We start from the raw sequence: 19169 nt of genomic DNA on the forward strand, positions 1-19169 counted from the left end.
CCTCCACAAACTTCAGACAGATTAATATCATATCGTTCATGAAGCATCTACTTATGATGCGTACTAAAATTCATATTGTTTCTCATACTGCTACAACATAGCACATAATATAGAAACGAGTCATGTGTATTTAAAACAGTTATAGCTATGTATGCATATGCACGATGCTCCCAAGTCGTATATTCTCTCTCTCTCTCTCTCTCTCTCTCTCTCTCTCTCTCTCTCTCTCTCTCTCTCTTTCAAATCTTTGCTATGCTCTTCTTGGAGCGGAAATCGTCTAAGTATAATATTTAATTTTGTGTCAACGATTGGATTATATTCATCAGACGTAATATATACATTCCTAAATACTTCGGCATCACTCATCTTGAAATTGTCGTAGTGACGTCGCAATTATTTGTTTTGGGATTATTGTAATTCATATTAATAATTTGTGTACTGAGATAGAGTTCAGTAATAAGAAGTTACGCAAACCTCTGAAAGCAGACAGTATACAAGCATAGAGACATTGCTTAGGTAGAATTGCTCAGTGTGTTAAATGTGAGATTATTTTTATTATTATTATTATTATTATTATTATTATTATTATTATTGATTATTATTATTATTATTATTATTATCATTATTATTATTAATTATTTTTATTATTCTGTTAAAAAGAATGGCAGAATTAAGCGAGTTTATTTTATATATTGTTTTTTCTATTTTTTTTTCCTTACAATTCGCTGGCCAATATTCATATTGGAATTTTCAGCATTTATAATTTTTGAAAATTCCCAATATGAATATTTGCCAGTAACTCAGAAACATCGCTGACCCTTTGAAGCGAATTGTAAGGAAATAGAAAAAAACAATATATAAAATCAACTCGCTTAATTCTACCATTTCTTCTTTTTAACAGCATTTGCATAAAAGAGGGTCTCTTCTACCGAATTATTATTATTATTATTATTATTATTATTATTATTATTATTATTATTATTATTATTATTATTATTATTATATTATTAAAAGAAAACTCATAATCACATGAGTCAATAAAATGGGCAAAGGAAATCCACAGTAGTATGCCTGTTTGATTTTGTATATTTAAATAAAATCAAACAGGCATACTACTTTGGATTTACTTTCCCATTATTATTATTATTATTATTATTATTATTGTTATTATTATTATTATTATTATTATTATTATTATTATTATTATTTATTATTATTCAGAAAGCAAATCCCTTTTCATATAGAACAAGCCCACCAAAGGAGCCACTGACTTGAAATTCAGGCTCCCAGAGAATATGGCGTTCATTTGAAAGAAGTGACAGAAGATAATAAGAAATACAGTTAAAAAAAAAAAAAGAGAGAGATCAATTATTAGAAAAGGAAAAAAGATAAATGAACAAATCCAATAGATGAAGACGTAGACCATGAATGATTAAAATGCTAGGTGAATTGTTTAAGGGAAGTAGTGCGTTGCATTTTCCCTTGAATGTTTCACAGTATAAATATTAAAAAGGATTGAAGCATTCAAAAGTTTGTGTTCGATATTACAATATTTACACCCCGCAGAAGAAAACGACAGCATCAGTTACCCAAGATTTATCTCGCATTAAGAACCGTAAATCCCGTTTTCCAGACTAAAAGTCAACCCTGATCTATAATTTCCCCGACGCGAGTCGACCCAGAGCTGATTTATAGGGCTACCATTAGTCTCTTTTTGAACCAAAGGGATAAATAAGCCTCCGGCCTCTGTTTGGGAACCCTTCATTTCTCCCTGGGTGGTTAGTTGGGGAACTGGTTAAGAAGGGAGAGATATGGAAGGCATGAAATTTATAAGTATAAACGAAAATGGAAGGTGAAGGAGAATGATTTGTTTCCCTGGAGTCTTTTGTTTCCATCCGATCAGCTGATTTGAACGTAAAGGATTAGTGAAGGAGACGGACTTGTTTCCCCGGAATCTTGTTTACATCCGATTAGCTGATTTTGACAAGAAGTTCGGCTGATTTGAACGCGAATGATTAGTGAAGGAGACGGATTTGTTTCCCGGAGTCTTTTGTTTACATCCGATCAGCTGATTTTGACAAGATGTTCTGCTGATTTCAACGTGAATGATTAGTGAAGGTGACGGATTTGTTTCCCCTGGAGTCTTTTGTTTACATCCGATTAGCTGATTTTGACAAGATCAGCTGATTCGTTTTTGCTTTATTGGAAAGTGTAAGCTGGAGGAAATTATCGATATGATCGTTGTTATTGCACACTGATGCCACATATGTTTGAAATATAAAATAATGTTTTTCATTTATTTAATGCTGATACTCGTATTTTGCGCACTATTTGTTCTTACTTAAGTACTCAGGAAGTAACGCAAACACTTATATAAGGAAGACTTTGTACTGTAGTATTAAGCAAAATGTTCCTTGTACAGTATAGTTAAGAAAATTTTTGTTGAACATCATTATTAAGGGTTAAGAAAAATGTTCCTTGAAGAGTATTATTGAAAAAAAAAAAACGTTCTTTGGACGCTATTATTAAGAAGAACGTTCATTGAACAGTATTATTGACAAAAACATTTCTTGTACAGTATTATTAAGAAAAATGTCGCTTGAACAGCATTATTGACAAAAACGTTCCTTGTACAGTATTAAAGAAAATGCTCCTTGTACAATATCACGCCCAGTAAGCTCTAAGGAGATAGACAGGTAATCATCTCATGTTACCTTCTGTCACGACAATTACATAAACAAACGTTCGAAGTTGTGTACCCATTTTGTAATCGCACTCTCACGACATTAAATTAATTATTAGGTAGAGTGTATAATCAGGGTTCAGTATTTCTTATCTCCGACGCTAACGTTTAAACCTTTTGAAACTTTTGAATTTGTGTGCCCATTTTATAACCAAGCTTTCACGACAGTAAATTAATTATCAGACGGAGTGTGTAATCAAGTTCAGAATATCTCGTATCATAAGCATTACGAATCTGTTCTTCAAAGACGTTAAACAGAACGTATTGCGCTTCTCAACCGTCAAGTGTTCACGCGAGGGGGATAAAACACGCGAACCATTCATAAATATCAACGGTAGACCTTCGTTAATTCCTATATGATTCGATTCCTCGCTCACGACTCTATCCTCAAGTGTTCATTCAATTCTATTACCCGAGAGAGTCGAACTACTAGAAGGCTTTTCACATCCTCTTCATAACTGCAGTTACGAGACGTTGAGACGAAGGTGTTCAGCCAATTGTCATGGAAACGTGTGATTACGTTGCTGAAGATGACTCGTAATCATATAGTAGTGGCGAAAGGGGGTTGTAGGAGGTCGTAGCGTGCAGGTAAACAATCAGTAGACGTGATTGTCAGCTGCGTTTACCGTAATGGGTTTCAGTGTGAACTTTTAATTCCCAAGGCAGGTAGATAAGATTATTGGTTTGGGGGCCGGAGTGGTGGTGGTGGTGTGTGTTTTTTAGGTGGTTCGAGTGGTCGTTTGACTCTCTCTCTCTCTCTCTCTCTCTCTCTCTCTCTAATGAATTCATGTAATGTAGCCTTTCAAAGCATATTCTCGTAACAAACATGGCTATGTAACCCCCCCCCCCCTTCCACCACTCGCCTCTCTCTCTCTCTCTCTCTCTCTCTCTCTCTCTCTCTCTCTCTCTCTCTCTGTCAACTTTATTCACTTAATGTAACCTTTCAAAACATCTTATTCTTGCAGCGAACATGGTAATGTAACCCGATTGCAGACGGCAAATGCAATTTGCAAACATTGCAAATTTCCCATCATGCAAAACACTGTAAGTAAATTAGGTACCGGAATTATGAATAATAATATATGAAGAAATGAAAGTCGCCTGAATTAAGGCAACAAGAGGATTAGATTCCACGTACGCCGTTAATCCCGACGTAATTAGATTCATGAATACAATTGAATTAAGGGAACTGTAGTATAGTATTTCTTGTGACTGGGAATTGAAATATGGAGAGAGAGAGAGAGAGAGAGAGAGAGAGAGAGAGAGAGAGAGAGAGAGAGAAATCTCCACACCTCTTAAGATATATAAAATTTGAAATAACTCTGGCTAAAATCCTGCTATAAACCATTTGGAATTTTATTACAATGTGTATTTCACCCAGCCTTTACCACCCTCTCTCTCTCTCTCTCTCTCTCTCTCTCTCTCTCTCTCTCTCTCTCTCTCTCTCTCCCCGGAGTGCCAATACCTATAAAATAAAGATTTCACGCAACGTCGTTTAATAGAATATAAAAGAATCTCCATTGGGGGCCAGATCCAATAATGGCTGAATTTACTACCCAATAATATTTCCCGCCGTAACTCTCCTTTCTGTTCTATACTTTCTCCTCCTGAGAAATTGAAAGTGTCCTTTCGCGGAGGTCATCCACTTTGTTCTTCAGGTCAAAGGTTATTGTTTAGAGACTTACTATTTGAAAGTGCTGCTTGAAGACGTATCGTCCATGGTTCCTGTTTCGCGTGGGGCAGTTATCGGTGATAGATTTTTAGGTGCGCAGTTGTCGATGATTGAATTTTAGATGCGCAGTTACCGATGGTTAATTTTTAGGTGCGCAGTTATCCAAGATTACTCTTCACGTGCGCAGTTATCCAAGATTACTTTTCACGTGCGCAGTTATCCATGGTTACTTTTCATGTGCGCAGTTATCTATGCTTACTTTTCACGTGCGCAGTTATCCAAGCTTACTTTTCACGTGCGCAGTTATCCATTATTTATTTATGTGCCTCACTATTCACGTTTTACCTGAGAAGTTATTCTGGTTACGTTTTGAGATATATATATATATATATATATATATATATATATATATATATATATATATATATGTAAGTCTTATCTCTTGACGATAGACTTTTTTTGTGTTCTCCTTACGACTGTCATTCGTAAGTATTTCTGGTTCCTCCCATCTCCTTGGATATCTTAGTAGAGTGGTTCTTCTTAACTAAAGGAGATGATTCAAACAGATAGTTGACAAAGATAACAACTTTATTCTGTAACTCCATACTAGGAGATGCAGCTCGGTCGGAAGACCGATATGTTTGATGGTTGGCGTGGAAAACTGCCATTCTAAAGCATCGCGTCGATAGCGGAACATTAGCTATCTCAGCAATTCATATAAAAAACATACGTAGTCCGCCGGCTCGGAAGTTACAAGTTTCCGGCGTAGGTTAACAGGTCAACCGCTTCCATGAAGTTGTTGTGCAAAGTTATCATAAACATAAAAATGTTGACAAAGCTCTGAGCTAGATCAGCTACTGCAGACAGCGCATAGCGTAATCTAGGTCTGCTTTGGTCACCGTAGAACCCTCCTTATGCCATGACCTCAGGTCATGGTTTATATTTACAGATCTTGTAAACTTAATAAATGTATCTATACATTAGGCTCGGACTGCTACCTATTCAAGCCTTGAATAACAAAAAAATTACTTTAAACATTGTTCATAGGAGCGTGCTCGTAACATACGTCTAGGTATAACATAATACAGTGATTAAATGCATAAAAAGGTTCTGTTACATACCCTTTGTTGACTATTCATAAACAAAGATAAATGCATGGAAAATATAGATCCATGTTTGGTAATAATAATGATTAGGTACCCAAAAACAATAAAAAGGAAAAAGGTAAAAATCAAAAGATTAACATGTATACATGATTAATATGATAAAAACAGGTAACCTGATTAAGAATAATGGTTACTAAATAATGATTATAGCATGATCATGGATAATTGTTAAAGAGTACTTGACACTCTTTGTGATAGATAAATATAATTGTACAATGGTATAATAGTATAACTATGGAAATCTGCAGAAAAGCAATATATAGGGCTGATATATTTTATTAGGTGCCCGAAAAATACCTTTAGGAATATATTATGTATAATATTGGGCTATAATGCTTATTAGGCGCCCTGGAGATACCTTAACTGTTCAAATGCAAAGGCGTGAGTCTTTCTTGTCCTACATTTTTGCCAGCATACGGACCGCTTTTCACACACAACACAATTCCAGACAGTTCCCTAGGCACAAACTGAAGTGGCCAGGTTCAGGCGGCCCTAAACGCAAACGACTTGAGTTTAACGGGTACATCATCTAGACGGGCCAATACGTTCCCTTGGAGATCCTTCTGTTTGTACGCCTCAGCCTACGCCAAGCAAAGATGTTGACGGCGATAACCAATATGGCCGTCACGCTGAACACGGCTAGCAGAATGTAGTAGCGAAGATTTTCTCCACCTGCATAAGTCGGTGACGCGTAGGTCATCTCAGCCAGTTGCGTCAAACGATGAGCCACTCGCGCGTTGTATGGGAGAGGCTGTGACGTCATCAATCTTGGACTTCTCCACGCATCGTGCACCGAGAGAAGACCGTGACGTCATCACGACTTCCGACGCGAGACTTAGACAGGAACTGAGACGTCATCCCATGTCAAACAATCCTTCGCAATATAATCTGGAGCTAAGTACCATTTTTATCTATTCAGGTCTTTTCCTCAGTGAAGTGTTGTTCATTCATCGGAGTCGATCATCCAGTATTCTGGGGGTGAGTTGTTCGCCATATTAATCTTCCTTCATTACAGGATCAATCTTCAACTACGAGTTCTCACCCGCAGACTAATTTTTTTTTTTTCTCTTCTCTGTTTGTTAATCGTTTCTTGCAGGAATTCTCTCCGTATAATATTTTATCATATTATCTGTATTTTTTGTATCTTTTGGGGGATTTTCCTATTATTATAACACACTTCTACAGTACATTGCATATGAGTTTACGTAGTGGTCGAGTGTACTCTTATAGATATTTTGATAGGATTGCAAGGAATAGAAGTGATAAGAAAAAAGTGAAAAGTCGAAATGGCAACTACTCCGACTGGCAACCCCAATGTGGTGGACTTCGTTAGCGCGAGGTCAGCGATTGTCCCTTTTCAAGGTCGGGTAAACTGGTTCCTGCCTCAAAATGTTGAGGCATGGATCTCATCTGTAGACGTCATTTAAAAGCAAAAAAGCATCACAGACCCAGCAGTACAATTACAGGAGGCCAAGAGCTTCATTGACTTTGCAAAAGGTGACGCAAGTGCGTATCTAAGGGGGGTTTCTTTCCAAGAGGCGCTACATGGGACGAGTTTAAAATCAGATTACGTGCCGTGTATGGGGGTGAAGAGGCTTTAGATGTAGTATTGGCATTGAGAAATATCCTTAACCAAGCCTCCATGACTCAGCTTAATGTTGTCGAGCGGGCGGCGCTAATTGCCGACCGGCTAAATGAATATCGGGATAGTTTGAGTAACTCCGGATGGGTTGCGGGTGATAAAATCAAAAACAAAATGAAAGATTTTATCCGTTTGATCTACCTTACGTCTATCACTGCAATGTTGCCTGAAGCGTTAGTACGGTGTTTTGATATAAAAATTGCAGCCCGACAGTACGGAATTAGATGTGTATAAACAAATCAAAAAACACATGTCTAAATGTACCGACCTAGATCCTTTCGCTCATTCAAGTTTTTGCAAAAAATGAGAACAAGCCACAACAAGTAAATGTGGTACATAATAATAATCAAGTTGCAGGGATGGGTTTGTTATAACTGTAAACGATCAGGTCACATGATTTCAGACTGTCGGACGCGTTTTTGTTCAATACACAATAGTTCAACTCATTCATATAACCGTTGCTACTCGCGGAATCAACAGCAGAATGCTACACACGCAACCAGGTTGCCAGTTGCAAAGAAAAAAGAGGGTCCTCAGTTACTATAAGAAGAAACAACCAAACGGAAATTCTGCACAACAGCAGAAACAAACAAATCGTGCTTCAGGTACCTCTGTTCCTGGGCCGTCTAGCCAGAACTTGCAAGGGCAAGCGAATTTTCAGGGTGTGATAAACAAAAACAAATACCAACGTAGTTCACTCCAAGGGGGAGAGGGCGATGTTGGGTCATCAATATCAACATCTTTTGTATCAAATAATCAGTTTAATCATTTATCAGATCATTGTGAGGCAATTGATTTTCCTATGAAACACACGGCCGAATCAAAAAAATCTGTGGCAGGTTCCCAGTAGATTTGCAACAAATTCATGCAATTATTAGTCAAGACGAGTTTGCGACCAACCTTACATGCAGTAATTTGGACCATAAGTCATTCACTTTGTTCTTTGATTCTGGTAGTCCACGTAATATCATGGATTTAAGGACTCATCATTTACTCTTTTCAAATTTCCCTATAGAAAAGTCCGGAATAAGGCTCTCAGGCATAGGGAATAATGAATTAAATGTTGTGGGCGTAACTCATGTACAGTACAAGGTCGGTAAGCGCACGTTTGCTGATACCTTTGTCGTTGTAACAAAAACATTAATATGTATCCCGCAGTAATTATCGGATACCCGTCTATGGGCACTCAAAATATTATCTTAGACCTGCAAAACACGGCGTGTATATCAAAGGAAATTCTATAGGTCTTCTAATACCCTAAAATCAGTTTTAGATAATAAAGAGACAGACAAAGTTGTCACTTACATTACAGAACCAATCCCTGTCTCATGAACCAAGAAATAATACAGGCAACCCAACAGAACTCTCGCTCACCGTAATATCAGCTTGCACGCAAACTCTCGAGCCTAACGTAACTTCAATATATTAGTGCGTGTAAAGAGAACCTTGCCAGGATCTGAAACATTAATCCTTTCCGAAACTCTGAAAACACACGGATTATCCGTCACACAAGCCATTTATACAGTCGGCTCACAACAACAATGTAACATCGAAGTCTGTAATCATTTGAATACCACTTTAGTAATCCACAAAAATCAACATATCTTGGATGCCGAAGTCTATAAACATCGCATTCTTACCGTAGCTGAGATAAATCACGCTCAATCAGTTGCGGATGAACCCCTTTTGCAATCTATAAAGAACAAAATCAATAAGGACATTCAAGAAGAAGAAATTCAGCAGAAATTCTTGAATCTTTTAACTAAATATCATGATGTGTTTTTTTTCCACTACGGATGGAACCTTAGGAAAAACGGATGTCATCGAGCATCAATAAGGCTCAAGGACAAACAGAAAGTAATTATGTACCCTCGTACCGACTTCCTATGAAATTTCAGAATGAGATAACAGAGGAAGTAGGTAAAATGTTAAAAGAAGGAGTCATTAGGAAATCAAACAGCCCTTATAATTTTCCGTTAATAGTAGTACCGAAAAAAGATCGAACTTGGCGGATATGCGTAGATTTTCGTCGTTTAAATGAAGAAACAATCCCTGACAGATTCCCAGTACCATGTACCGATGATATCCTATCCTTACTAGGTCAGAATAAATATTTCACAAGCCTAGACTTACTAAAGGATTTCATCAGATTCCGTTGGAACAAGAGAGTATCCCATACACTGCCTTCAGCAGCCACCGGGGACATTATGAATTTTTGCGTATGCCTTTTGGTTTACGTTGTGCTCCTATAACTTTTACTCGTATGATAAACATCGTGTTTTGGAGACTTGTTAGAGATATCCTACATGCCTACATGGACGACCTAGTAATCCTTTTCAACAACATTAGAAGAACATTTACGTAAATTGGAGTTAGTGCTACAAAGATTAAGGCAGCATAATTTAAGGGTAAAGATAAGTAAGTGTGAATTTTTTTTAAAACAGAACTAGTCTATCTAGGTTTCACGGTTTCTAGTGAAGGTCTTAAAGTCGTCCATGATAAGGTGTCGGCTATCCGTAACTTTCCGATAACCTACTAACGTCAGGGAAAATACAGCAATTTTTAGGATGTAGCGGCTACTATCGCCGCTTCATACGCAACTACTCAATCATAGCCGCTCCCCTAACCGATCTTATAAAAAAAACAAAAAAGGGCGTAGATTTCGTATGGTCTGAAATTCATCACAGGCGTTCGATAAATTGAAGGATGAACTGTGTATTCTCCTATCTTGAAATTTCCTAACTTCGGTAAGGAATTTTTCATAGCAACAGACGCCTCAGACCTAGGAGTAGGTGGGGTATTGCTTCAACAATATGATAAACAGTTTTTCCCTATAGCTTTTTATTCACGTAAACTGAGACCTTCAGTAATAGACAAGGAAGGGCTCGCTATTGTTAATTCACTCGTGCATTTTAAATTAATAATATACGGTTATCCCGTCAAGGTTCTCACTGATCATAAGCCCCTAACCGACTTTCTTTAAGGCTTTAGTCACAGCCCCAAGCGAAACTCGGTGGCACATGATCATTCAGGACTTTGGCGCGAGGATCGGGTATTTACCTGGGAAAGCAAATATCATTGCTGACGCATTCATTTCACGCAACCCCTCTTCATCTTGTACCGAGCCATTAGCTGAATTAATAGATATCTCAACCTCCACGCCCATTGTTTAAAACTATATCTGAACAGGAAGATCTGGGCTGGAGTGCTGAACTATTACAGACAGAACAAAGAAAAGATCCACAAATAGAAAACATCATCATTGCGTTAAACGGAAATCCGAAGGAAAAGGAATACCTAAAGTATAAGCAGCAGAATTATATCATACAGGACAATATCCTGTGTAGATCCGTGACGAGGAAAACCCGCAACACACCGCAGTTGAATAACAACCAGGTGTGGTGCCTATCTCACTCATACCCACTGTCTTAAAATGGTTGCATGAAAATCCACTGCACGGACACCCGGGTTATACCTTGATGTCACAGAAGCCAAATCCTTATTTTATTGGCATACGATGCTTACAGATATAAAAAAGCACATAGCAAATTGTCGCACTTGTCAAGAATACAAAGGGCACACGAAGACACCTGTCAGCCTAGGGGCTTACCCCGTGCCAAATCAACCCTTTGAAAGAGTACATTTAGATTTATTAACAGGATTTTACGAGTCGGACAGAGGAAATAAGCACCTCCTAGTAATTATAGACGCTTTGACTCGATATACAGAACTTATAGCGCTTAAAACAAAAAACCGCGGTCGAGTGCGCTAGGAAGGTTTTACGAGTGCTACATTTGTAAACATGGAATTCCACACATCATTATATCAGACTCGGGCGGGAGTTCAATAATCATTTCCTTAACTCCTTGTGCGAAATTCCTTTGTATAAAGAAAATCAATACCATGATCTATCACCCAGAGTCTAATGGGCTAGTGGAAAGGGCAAATCGTAAGGTTTTAAACATTTTAAGTCACTTTAGGGGGGGCAGACCCCAACTGGGACATTGCCATACCTGCGGTACTAAGCACACTTAATCACTCGTATCATGTGTCTATTAAAATGACACCGCACGAGGCACTGTACGGTATCCCGGCCCGAACGCCTTTCCACCATCTTAAAGCCTACAACTAATTTATCAAATCCTCTAAAGGATGTTATGGATGCAAGCATAAGTCGATATAATATAATTCGTAAGAATCTAGAAGAAGCACAAATAATAATGAAAAAAAATCATGATAAAATAGCTAAGCCAACTAGAACATATGCCGTGGGCGATCAGGTATACCTACAAGTATACGTACGTAAAGGTTTAAATTATAAACTGACACCTAAGTTTGAAGGCCCGTTTACATTTTAGAAAATTTAACGGCCAATAGAGTTAGGGTTCAAAATGTATCCAAACCCACTGATGTGAGAATAGTCCCATTGGCACATATCAGAATCTAAAGAAAGGTAGATGGAGTGAGGGAAAAAATGGTTGTATTTATGAAACTTGTATAATAATTTATATATATATCTATTAATCATATTGTATGTAAACCTATTCTTTTACGCGAGTTATTACATGTTTTACTCATTGCAGGTTTCAAAAATGAATCTGTTATTGTTAGGAGTGATATTGTGTATTTAGACATCTTTGTTGTATGGAAAGAGCGGTAGGACGAAAGAAATAGAATTTAATCATGGCTCGATTATCGAGAGAATAGATGATGTATTCATCGTGTCAAGCAATATTGTTATAGAAGTAGATATGCATGCGATTTTCTTGCCTGAAGATGACGTCCTTAACTTAAAGAATGACCTGATGAGGTTTGCTATTTCCCTTAAGGAAATGCATGAACGTAATTTTCATGCTAACTCAGAGATTTCGCTAGCTCAAACACTAAGCGTCGCGGAAATGTTGTCTTATGACATACAAAATAAAACCGCCGAGGCAGAAGAACTCGCTCGTGACCTGTTGATGTGGTCTGTGCGGCACAATACTCTTGAACGCCGCAACCCGCTTATTCTGGCCGGACTAAACATCTTAGGATCAGTTGCGAATCTAGGCTTAGGAATCTCAAATCGCCTTAAGATAAATAATCAAAATAAAAGAATTGAGTTTTTGCAACACAAAACAGAATTGGCTTTATCTGAACTTCGCAGCCAGTTATCTTCGATCAATCAAATAATGAGTATCGTTAATGAACATTCAAATAATATCGAACAGGTCATGGAAGTTCAACATTAGCTGGCTACGTTAGCTTACTATAGTTCGAAAATAGATCATATCCGTGTGAAATATCACATTTTATTGAAAAGTCAAAAGATTACGTAGAAGCAATTACGTTAGCAACAAAGGTGTGTTATCTCCTCACCTCATGCCTATTAAAGATCTGACGTTAACTTTGGAAAACGGATGGGAGAAGCTAGGTTATATTCCTTTATTAGACGCCCATAAAGTAGAGTTCTATTATAGCCTAATATCAGTCAGCGTTGAAAATTATAGAATTATGATCACAATTCCTTTTGATTCTTCCGATGCTTGGCAATCATACAAAATAGCACCGTTTCCTACTTTCATGACGAATAACTCAAATCCAGTAATATCCAATTTAACGGGGCATGTACTGATTTCTTCTGATAAGAAATCATTTACAGTCATTAAAGACTTAGATAAACTCACTCACTGTTCAGAAGCCATGAATAATAAAATTTGTACAGCTGACTCTTTTGAATTCTATCCTATATCAACGGATTCATGTGAGTTAGGCATAGTGCTAAACGGCTCTCTCTCTCATACAACGAAGGTTGTTCTGGGGAAACTTTATCCCTTTTACGGTAATAAATTCAATTACAGGATGAATAATGGTTCCTGGATCCGTTATGATAAAGCCGGATTCGACGTAGTGTGTCCGGACGTACCAACGCCATGCCCCTATCTTCGTAGCAGCCGATGGTTGTATCGGGGACACTACAAACTACACCGTCAGAGGGGTCAACACGATAATACGTGAGAAGGCGTATTTCGCAAACTACACGTGGGCTTCCACAATCATCCCGTCACTACCTCTCCCATACAACGCGCGAGTGGCTCATCGTTTGACGCAACTGGCTGAGATGACCTACGCGTCACCGACTTATGCAGGTGGAGAAAATCTTCGCTACTACATTCTGCTAGCCGTGTTCAGCGTGACGGCCATATTGGTTATCGCCGTCAACATCTTTGCTTGTGATCGGGTGATGTTTCCTGTGTTTGTTTTCTTCTTTCCATTGATGTTCGATGCTGCTCTCGTCCGGTGTAGATTCTCGAAGATAAGTGACAACAGTTGCTCAAACGTCGGTGTTAATGCTTGTATTCTTCTCGATGAAGGACATAGCTGCGTCTTCATAAACTGTTGCGTTGATTGAAGATCCCGTTTCCTCTGTTTAGTTTGATGTTGAAGGTGGAAGTTAGTTCTTGTAGACCTTCGGTCGGCTGATATGGGTCTTGTTAATTATATTCTTCGTTATACGCTGCCACCACATTGTAAGTCTTATCTCTTGACGATAGACTTTTTTGTGTTCTCTTACGACTGTCATTCGTAAGTATTTCTGGTTCCTCCCCATCTCCTTGGATATCTTAGTAGAGTGGTTCTTCTTAACTAAAAGAGATGATTCAAAAACAGATAAGTTGAACAAAGATAACAACTTATTCTGTAACTCCATACTAGGAGATGCAGCTCGGTCGGAAGACCGATATGTTTGATGGTTGGCGTGGAACTGCCATTCTAAAGCATCGCGTCGATAGCGGAACATTAGCTATCTCAGCAATTCATATAAAAAAACATACGTAGTCCGCCGGCTCGGAAGTTACAAGTTTCCGGCGTAGGTTAACAGGTCAACCGCTTCCCATGGAAGTTGTTGTGCAAAGTTATCATAAACATAAAATGCTGACAAAGCTCTGAGCTAGATCAGGCTACTGCAGACAGCGCATAGCGTAATCTAGGTCTGCTTTGGTCACGTAGAACCCTCCTTATGCCATGACCTCAGGTCATGGGTTTATATTTACAGATATTGTAAACTTAATAAATGTATCTATTACATATATTATATATATATATCCATATATATATATATATATATATATATATATATATATTATATTAATATCTGTGTGTGTGTGTTTCACGCGAGAATTCAACATAGTTCAAAAGATTGGTTATCTCACCTTTCAATACTATGACCACCGAGCAACGGTGGGATATAGTACCGCATTCATGTCTGTCATGGTATCCCTTTGGGCATGATTGTACGTCAGCAGCAGTTCGTCTGGAAAATCAGTATTTTCTGTAAGAGAAAATACATTTTCAATTTCAGTGGCCTCTCACAGTGGCATTCGTATATATTTTGCAACTGTTACCTGAAGCTCCGTTACCCCAGATTCTCAGAATCGGAACGAATGCATTACTGTAGTATTCATTTTACCTTTGAAGTGGGAATACACTGGATATACTCGAGTGTTAGTGTAGCATGCCAGTGTTTTCAGTCACGGCAAGTTTCAAGTAGTATAGAATATCAGGTTTCCATTTATATGCAGAGTTTATTTATTTTTTTTTTTTATCAGATTACGAAGAGGACATCAAATTGATCAGTCATAACTGCATCCGAGCTTAGGTTAAAGAGTGGTTTATTTCCTCGTGCGTGGAATGTTAATGTTCATTAACGTGTAAGAAAGTCTCTCTCTCTCTCTCTCTCTCTCTCTCTCTCTCTTCGTATTTACATACATGTAAGAATAAGCTCTTTCAGAGTGACATCATACATCGCCATAGCAATCTCTCTCTCTCTCTCTCTCTCTCTCTCTCTCTCTCTCTCTCTCTCTCTTCGTATTTCCATACATGAAGAATAAGCTATCTTCAGAGTGACATCATACATCGCCATAGCAATCTCTCTCTCTCTCTCTCTCTCTCTCTCTCTCTCTCTCTCTCTCTCTCTCTCCAGCAGAGCTCGCCTACTAGAAATTGTGGATTTTGCTGTTAGATTGTTTTCGTAAGCGTTACATTACACGTAAGTTTTTACTAATTTTTCTTTTTAACTTTTAGACTGATTTTCCTTTATTCCCTTTTAGACTACTATTACACTGACTAGCCATGTTTTTAATAGCATAAATTACGACCTAGAAAGTTAAGTAAAGAAAGGTTGCCGTTAACTACAAGTTGTCATTCACCGTGGAACATGTCATATAAATCTCGCTACATAGAAAACGCTATTCTGGTAGCTTGCATATAAATAATAAAGATGGAGAATCATTGAAGACTTTTTATAATTTTGTGTCGTATGTTTGCAAATAATTCACAGTATTACTCAGTAGAATGCGAGGAAATTTTAGCTTCCGAATGGACTGTGTAAAATATTCATTACGATTAGATCAACGCGTCTTAAGATTTCGTACTAGCATTATTTGCTTGTGTCAAGTTTTGTGACTGAATTATTATCAGTGGTTGTAGTTTTGACTTTAAATGAATGTTAGTTGGTTCGTATGTAAATCACTGCTGAAGGGAAACATGTTGCTGACAAGTAAGCACAGAGAGAGAGAGAGAGAGAGAGAGAGTTCAGCCAGACAGAAAAGGGGAGACAGAGAGAGAGAGAGAGAGAGGGAGAGAGTTCAGCCAGACAGAGAGAGAGACAAGAGACAGAAAAGGGGAGCAGAGAGAGGGAGAGAGAGAGAGACGAAGTTTGCTCTCTCTCTCTCTCTCTCTCTCTCTCTCTCTCTCTCTCTCTCTCTCTCTCTCCCTAATCGAACTGACGGAAGACGAGGGCGTGTATAATAATGAAAGATTGAACAAAAGGGGTGGCAGAAGAAGAAGAAGAAGAATTATCCCGCGAGGGATTTAACCAGCGCTTAATTTCGCCTTAATTGAGGCGAAGTCGGGGTCTTTGTTTCGTCACTCTTACTGACTCCTCTGTTGTCTTATATAGTTTGTTCACTCGAAGTGATCTCATCCAGTCTTACGTCAAACTGCAAATCTCGGTTGAGTGAGCTTTTGTTGTCCTTACCTTTCTTTGCTTCTTATTCTCCTTCCCTCCCTCCTCCTCCTCCTCCTCCTGCTCCTCCTTCTGCTACCCCTCCCCATCCTCCTCCCCTCATCATCCTCCCCCTCCCCATCCTCCTCCCCTAATCCTCCTCCCCTCCCCCATCCTCCTCCCCCTCCCCCATCCTCCTCCCACTCATTATCCTCCCCCTCCCCATCCTCCCTCTACTCCTACTCCTCCCCATCCTCCTCCTCCTCCTACTCCTACTCCCCCTCCGCCGTCAGTGCACCTCATACTCGGTGCACTGCAGGCATTATTACTTAAGGTTCTTTGCAGCGTCTGTTCGGCCCCCTAGCTGCAACCTCTTTTATTCCTTTTACTGTACCTCCGTTGGTATTCTCTCCTAACAATTTTTGATAGCCCAACTGCGAGGCTTTCCGCCTCATAACACCTTGCAGGCTTTTTTTTTTTACTATCGATTTCCCACTAAGCGCTGAATGACCTTATAGGTCCCAGCGCTTGGCCTTTGTTCTATATTCGACATTCCAAACATGTAATGAAAAAACAAGCGGCTGAATCTCTGCTTTTGAGAAAATAAAGTTTAATAAATTATTCTCTAATATATATTTTGCAAATAAAAACGAAAAGCTTCTCGAAAAAAAAGAATAATAAAAAAAAAAAGCTCAAACATCTTCCCCAAGCATTAAATTAACAAAATCAAGGAGAAATCCGCTTTTGAGAAATAAAGCGTCGTAAATTATTCTCGAATATATTTTGCAAATAACGAGACTACTTCTCAAAAGCTTTATAAAAAAAAACTCAAGAAGCAAAATTTTGCTTTTGCAAAATGCGGAACACCTTCCCGAACATTAAATGAAAAAATCAAGAAGGAAAATTCCGCTTTAGAGAAATAAAGTCTCGTAAATCATTCTCTAATACATTGCAATTAATGAATCTACTTTTCAAAAAACTCTATTAAAAACTCAAGAGGCAAAATCACTAAAAACTCAAGAGGCAAAATCTCCGCTTTTGAGAAAGAAAGTCTCATGAATTATTCGTCAATATGTACAGAAAAAAAAAAAAAACTTACCAATAGCCAACATCTCCGCTGTAGACTTGTAGGTAAGAGGCAAAAATCTCCACTTTTGAGAAAGAAAGTCTCATAAATTATCCTCGAATATTATACAAAAAAAGCAAAAAAACTCTTCCCAGTCATTAAATTAAAAGTCACTAGCCAAAATCTCCGCTGTAGACTCGTAAGTAGAGTGACCCCTCTTCTAAGATCCAAGTAATCAGTGACTCGAGTGTTTACTGAGCATTGTAAGCAACTGCAAATCTCTAGACCAACCTCTTTTGTTTGCTCTCTTTGTTTTACTTGCTGGAGGATGATTGGGGGGGGGAATGAAGAATCGAAACAGTTGCACTTCTTTGTCTTTGCCGCTATGCAATGATCTTATACCACCAGGAGATCCTTAGGTTTGTAATTAAGTTATGATTGTGATGGGTAGGATTCCAATGATTTATGTAGTGGGAAAATTAATAGAGCGCTTTTCTAGAACTTGATTAAAAGGCAAAATTGGGCTACGTGGTACTCTCGTGTTCCTGTTTAAAAAAAAAAAAAAAAAAAAAAAAAAAAAAAAAAAGGGCTACTTCGTATATACGTCTTTGCTACGCACTTTTTTTCGTCTTTTATAAAAAAAATACATTTATAGTTCATTTTACAATTCAATACATATACAGTATATGTAATTTATGTACAAAATCGCCAGATATTTTGTTTACATCAATATAGTACTTGGATTTACTATGTACATACATATACGCACCCATATACACTTTGACGCCATGGTACACTTTTGCGTCAATCAATCAACACCCATATACTCTACACATACACACAGATACACATACCCATCGACAATTTCAATCCCACCCACCATCTCTCAACACCTCGACAGCAGACTAGTAGGCGACATGTCGAATACGACTCCGAGTCGTGTAGGCGACGTGTCAGCGACGACTACGAACGACCCCGCCGCCCGCCGCCGCCGAGGCCAAATGACACACACTGCTGTTTGCACGCGGAGATTCGGGTCGTGTACTCGATGACAGGGTCGTGTCATCGAGGCCCCGGGATCAGGAGAATAGGAAAGTCTCTCTCTCTCTCTCTCTCTCTCTCTCTCTCTCTCTCTCTCTCTCTCTCTCCAGCAGGAGTCCTCCTCCTCTCGCGTCTTCTGTCCAGCTCTGCTGTGACGTTCGTCCTCTTGATCTGCTTAATTTTAAGCAGATCAAGAGATTGAGGTTTCTGTCTTGCTATCTTTTATTGAGGTTTCTGTCTTGCTATCTTTTATTGAGGTTACTCTCTTGCTATCTTTTATTGAGGTGTCTCTCTTGCTATCTTTTATTGAGGTGTCTCTCTTGCTATCTTTTATTGAGGTTTCTCTCTTGCTATCTTTTATTGAGGTTTCTCTCTTGCTATCTTTTATTGAGGCGTCTCTCTTGCTATCTTTTATTGAGGTTTTCTGTCTTTGCTATCTTTATTGAGGTTTCTGTCTTGCTATCTTTTATTGAGGTTCTCTCTTACTATCTTTATTGAGGTTTCTGTCTTGCTATCTTTTATTGAGGTTTCTGTCTTGCTATCTTTTATTGAGGTGTCTGTCTTGCTATCTTTTATTGAGGTTTCTGTCTTGCTATCTTTTATTGAGGTTTCTGTTTTGCTATCTTTTATTGAGGTTTCTGTCTTGCTATCTTTTATTGAGGTTTCTGTTTTGCTATCTTTTATTGAGGTTTCTGTTTTGCTATCTTTTTTTGAGGTTTCTGTTTTGCTATCTTTTATTGAGGTTTCTGTCTTGCTATCTTTTATTGAGGTTTCTGCCTGCTATCTTTTATTGAGGTTTCTGCCTTGCTATCTTTTATTGAGGTTTCTGTCTTGCTATCTTTTATTGAGGTTTCTG

Source organism: Macrobrachium nipponense, chromosome 20 (genome assembly GCF_015104395.2).
Source record: "Macrobrachium nipponense isolate FS-2020 chromosome 20, ASM1510439v2, whole genome shotgun sequence".
NCBI lineage: Eukaryota > Metazoa > Arthropoda > Malacostraca > Decapoda > Palaemonidae > Macrobrachium > Macrobrachium nipponense.